Below are 5319 nucleotides of genomic sequence, written 5' to 3' on the forward strand. Positions count from 1 at the left end.
TTTATTTTCCTGTGGGTTTTTTTTTTTTTGAGAGACAGAGAGAGACAGCATGAGCTGGGGACGATCAGAGATGAGAAGGAGACACATAATCTGAAAGGCTCCAGGCTCTGAGCTGTCAGCACAGAGCCCGACGTGGGGCTTGAACCCACGAACATGAGATCCTGACCTGAGCCGAAGTGGGACGCCCAACCAACTGAGCCACCCAGGTGCCCCTGTTTTATTTATTTTTGAGAGATAGAGAGAATGTGAGCAAGGGAGGGTTAGAGAGAGAGGGAGACATAGAATGTGAAATAGGCTCCAGGCTCTGAGCTAGCTGCCAGCACAGAACCTGATGCGGGGCTCGAACACACAAACTGTGAGATCATGACCTGAGCCTAAGCCAGAAGCTCAACCAACTGAACCACCCAGGTGCCCCAGTAATGTACTTTTAAGATGGTTTAGAAACCGTGCTTACTTTTAAAGCCAATTTCTACAAAACTAAGTCATTACATCATGGTTCCAGAAATAGGGCTTACTCAGAGGGGACACAGTTAAGCAGATATGATCCTCTGCTTAGTATCTGAAGAGTAATATCAATCATTAGGACCAAGAGGCAAAGATCAGATCATAAAAAGCAGGAAATGAGGAAAAGCATTAAAAATCATGATAGGAAAGAAATATCAAGTCTAAACATAGAGGAAATGTTGAAATCCTGTTCTTAACACTGCTACCCACATGACACATGAAAGACAGATGCAGAGAAGGAGTAAAATAAAGATTATATAACATTCAGAAGAGATAAGATCATTCCATAAATTTCTGAAGTGGTAGATTCCAAGGAGGATTCTAATTAGATTATTAAGGTAGCTTCATGTTCTCCTAGTTCTTCTAGATTAACTTGAAAAGATTGAAAAAATCAACATAGCCTAAATTCATCTCTCATTCTTACCATTCATTACTAAGAATAGAAGAGTATGTTTGTGATCTTCAAGGAGGGGGAGAGGGGAAAAGAAGAGGGACATTGGCTACAGGGCGGTAATTTAAGTTAGTATAACATAACACTGGACATTAGGGCAGGCAAGTAAAAGGCTCTGGCAATGAGAGATGTCAAGATGAGGTTATTGAGGAAAAAAAGAGAAAAAAATGTGGTAACTTGTAAAAAATTTTGGAAAAAGAGTTACAGGAATTTAAGGCAGATTATGGTGCAAAGAACATGGAATCCCAGATAATAATGCCAAGTGCAAACAGTTTGGGACTAAATAGAAGGAAAGGGAGAGAAATGGGAGAAAATAGAGGAAGTAGGTCCTGAGTGGTTGCCCTAGTAACATTGGTTCTTAAAGTGTGGACCACAGATGAGCAGCATATGAAAATTAGTTAGAAATGAAGATTCTAAGATAGGCCTTGCCCTATGCCTACTAAATAGGAAACTCTTAGGTGGGATCCAGGAACTCAGATTTTAACAACCCTGGAAGGTGATTTAGTACACACTAAAGTCTGAGAACCACTTCTCTATAACATCAGTTAGTGTTTGCAGCTTAAAAAAAATTGTTTTTAATTGCTTATTTTATTTTTGAGAGAAAGAGAGCATGAGCAGTCTAGGGGCAGAGAGAATTGGAGACATAGAATCTGAAGCTGACTCCAGGCTCACCCAGGAGCCATGAGATCATGACCTGAGCCGAAGTTGGACGCTTAACCAACTGAGCCACCCAGGTGTCCCTGAAGCTTATTTTAATAAGAGTAGAAAGCTCAGTCTAACTCTAAGGGCCAGTTTTTGTCATTATATGTTAAAGGTTTTTATTTTTTTAAAAAAAGCCATCCAAAAATTTTGCATTATGTTTAGATTTTAGGAATCAGTCACAAATCCTTTTGTTGAAAATGTCTGTTGCAAGGAAAAAGTGAGTATTTTTTCTAACCACTGAGAGTTACAATGAACTTTTTATAGTTCTGAAAAGACCTTTAAAAGCAGTAAACTTGCTGCTGATTCATTTTCACCAACTGATAAAATTTATGAACCATCATCAATTTTCACTCTGTGACTTTAGGCAATTATTTGCAACAATGCTTCACAAAACTTTTACACTTAGTCAAGTACAAAGGTTGCTATTGTGTATTTCATAAGAGATAAAGTCAGGTTCCATAGCACATCTTCTTCCTTTTGAGGACAGGAACTTAGAGAACAGAAAGTACATTATAAAACAAAATGCAATCTGATGTAGGACATTTATTCCGAACCTAGTGAACCAATGAGCAATAGGCAATTATGGTATAAAAAAATGATATTCTTTTCAAAAGGTTTATGAGTCAGAGTCCCGTCAGGAGACAGAAATCACACCAGTTGTTGGAATAGGAATAATACAATATAAAGAATTGCTAGAAGGTAGAGGTGGTCATCTACCAAAATGAGTGAAAAGAATCCAGAAATGTCAGGTGTAAAAAAACAGCTCCTTTTTGGAGACTGTGAAACCATAGGTAATAAAGGGACGCATCACCGGGAGCAGGCTATCCCCTACCTCAGGCTGAGATTCTGACGTCTTCAGAGAGAAACTGGTTACCATAGAAGCACATAGCCTCTGGTAGCCAAAGAAGGTGCCTGAGTATAGGTTGCTACGGGTCTGCAGAAAAGGGTGCACCATTACTGGCGGTTGTGAGTGGGCTAGAGCTGGTTTCTAGAAGTGATGCACCACTGCCAGAAAGTGTAGGCAGGCCAGAGCTGCTCAGGCTTCTGGTAGGGAGATCATAACCTTAGGGCATGCCTGGCGCTCCTCTGAACCACCAGCTGCTGATCTGCTCTAAATAATAATATTGGAAGACAGGAATCTGGAAGGGAAGCATGTTCCTGCGGCTACTGCCTGGAGGGTCACACCAGGGGTTAGAGTCCAGCTGTAATATTACAAAGTAGGGCAGATAATGGTGGATTTGTAGCTGACAGACAATAAATCACAGCCTATCTTCTGGCTATTCAGCTTCCATATACACTTTTGTCCATACGTTTAGACTTCCACTCAACGACAAAACAACTCAAGTTCTCCACCAGTAAGTTATGTCTGTCCTCTGTACACATGAACAAGTTCTTGCCCTCTTCCCCAAATGGAGAGACGCACAGTTTCAAGGGTTATCGTAATTACTGTATTACAATTTAATCAGAGTCCAATTGAATATTCTATTACCTAAAGGCTAAATTGTAAATGTAACCTTCAAAAATATGATATAAAATCATAAATGGGAGAAGAAAATCACTAATATATGCATTTAACCAAATAGAAAATCTGCAAAGCTGCTATCGCCTCAGCTTTTGTAATGGGCCATGAATCTGTGGTTGACATCTGTGACTTCTTTCTTCTACTATTCTTTCCACATTTTGCTTGTTCTCAGGAAAGATATCAGCTATCTGGGGCTCTTTACCTGGTGGAATGATGCCAAACTTAATTCCTGAAAAGTCTGTATTCTCAACAGTCTTGTCCTTCATTTATCCATTCATTCATTTTTGGTTGCTGAGTTTTGCATTAACCTCAGAAAATAAAAGTGCTTGGACAACTAGGTAACCATTTGGAAAAAGATAAAATTAGATCCATATATAAACTCCAAATAGATTAGATATCTAAATTAAATTAAAAAATTATAAAAGTACTAAAGGAAAACATGAGTAGGGCGCTTGGGTGGCTCAGTTGGTTAGGTGTCCAACTTCATCTCAGGTCATGATCTCACAGTTCATGAGTTCAAGCCCTGCATAAGGCTCTGTGCTGACAGCTCAGAGCCTGGAGCCTGCTTCAGATTCTGTGTCTCCCTCTCTCTCTGCAGCCTCCCCTGCTTGCATTCTGTCTATGTCTCTCAAAAATGAATAAATGTTTAAAAAATTTTTAAAAAAGAAACCATAAGTGAATTCCTCTTTAACCTTGGTGTAATGAAAGACTTTCTAATCATGATTCAAAATCCAGAGACAATAAGAAAATAATAAATTTGACTACATAAAAATTTAAAAAGTTTGCATGACAAAAAAACCCATAAATAAAATGTCATAAACTGACAAACAGGGAGAAATATTGATGACATATAAGATGTACAAAGGGCTGATAATCTTAATATACAATGAATTTTAAAACTGAAAGACAATAGCTAAAGCAGTGCCTACTAGGATATTTATAGCATTAAATATTTATATTAGAAAGGAAGAAAAGTCTCAGATCAATAATGTAAGTTTCTAATTCAGAAACTAGCAAAAGAAGAGAAAAACCAAAGGCAAGAAGAATTAAGGAAATAAGCAGAAATAGTTCAATAAGTTGAAATAGAAAACAATAGACAAAACAGAAAAACAATAAAGTCAATAAGACAAAAAGCAAGGTCTTTGAAAAGAATAACTAGAATTAAGGGGCACCTGGGTGGCTTAGTCAGTTAAGTGTCCAACTTTGGCTCAGGTCACGATCTCACTCACGATTCATGAGTTTGAGGCCCAAGTTGGGCTCTGTGCTGACAGCTCAGAGCCTGCCGGCAGCCTACTTTGGATTCTGTGTCTCCCTCTCTTTCTGCTCCTCTCCCACTCGCACTCTGTCTCTCTCTTTCAAAAATAATAAGCATTAAAAAAATTTTAAAGAATAAATAGAATTGATAAACTTCTAGCAAGACAGAAGAAACAGTACAAAAATACTACACTAGAGAGGATATCACTACAGATCTCACAGACAATAAAAGAATAATAAGGAAAGGAAAATAATAAGGGAATATTATAAATAATTCTATGCACATCAATTTAATAACTCCTATGCATCTAAGACTAAAAGGACCAATCCTTGAAAACTACAAACTACTAAAACTATCTAATCAGAATAATCCTATTACTATTCAACAAATTGAATGTATAGTTTAAAATCTGAAAATGAAATATCCAGGGACACCTGGGTGGCTCAGTCAGCTAAGCATCCGGCTTCGGCTCAGGTCATGATCTCACGGTTTGTGGGTTCGAGCCCTGCGTTGGGCTCTGTGCTGACAGCTAGCTCAGAGCCTGGAGACTGTCTCCGGATTCTGTGTCTCCCTCTTTCTCTGATCCTCCCCTGCTCCTGCTGTCTCTCTCTGTCTCTCAAAAATAAATAAAAAACATTAAAAAAAAGAAGAAATAGGGCCGTCCCGCACACCTTGCCCGCGCATCGGTCCCCGCGCGCCCGCTCCCACCGCAGCATGTTGCGCGCCGCTGCCCGTCTCGGGCCCCGCCTGGGCCGCCGCCTCCTGTCGGCCGCCGCCACACAGGCGGTACCGGCCCCCCACCAGCACCCTGAAGTCCTCTACAACCAGATCTTCATAAACAATGAGTGGCACGACGCTGTCAGCAGGAAGACCTTCCCCACCGTC

This window comes from Suricata suricatta, chromosome 4 (assembly GCF_006229205.1).
Source record: "Suricata suricatta isolate VVHF042 chromosome 4, meerkat_22Aug2017_6uvM2_HiC, whole genome shotgun sequence".
Classification (NCBI taxonomy): Eukaryota; Metazoa; Chordata; class Mammalia; order Carnivora; family Herpestidae; genus Suricata; species Suricata suricatta.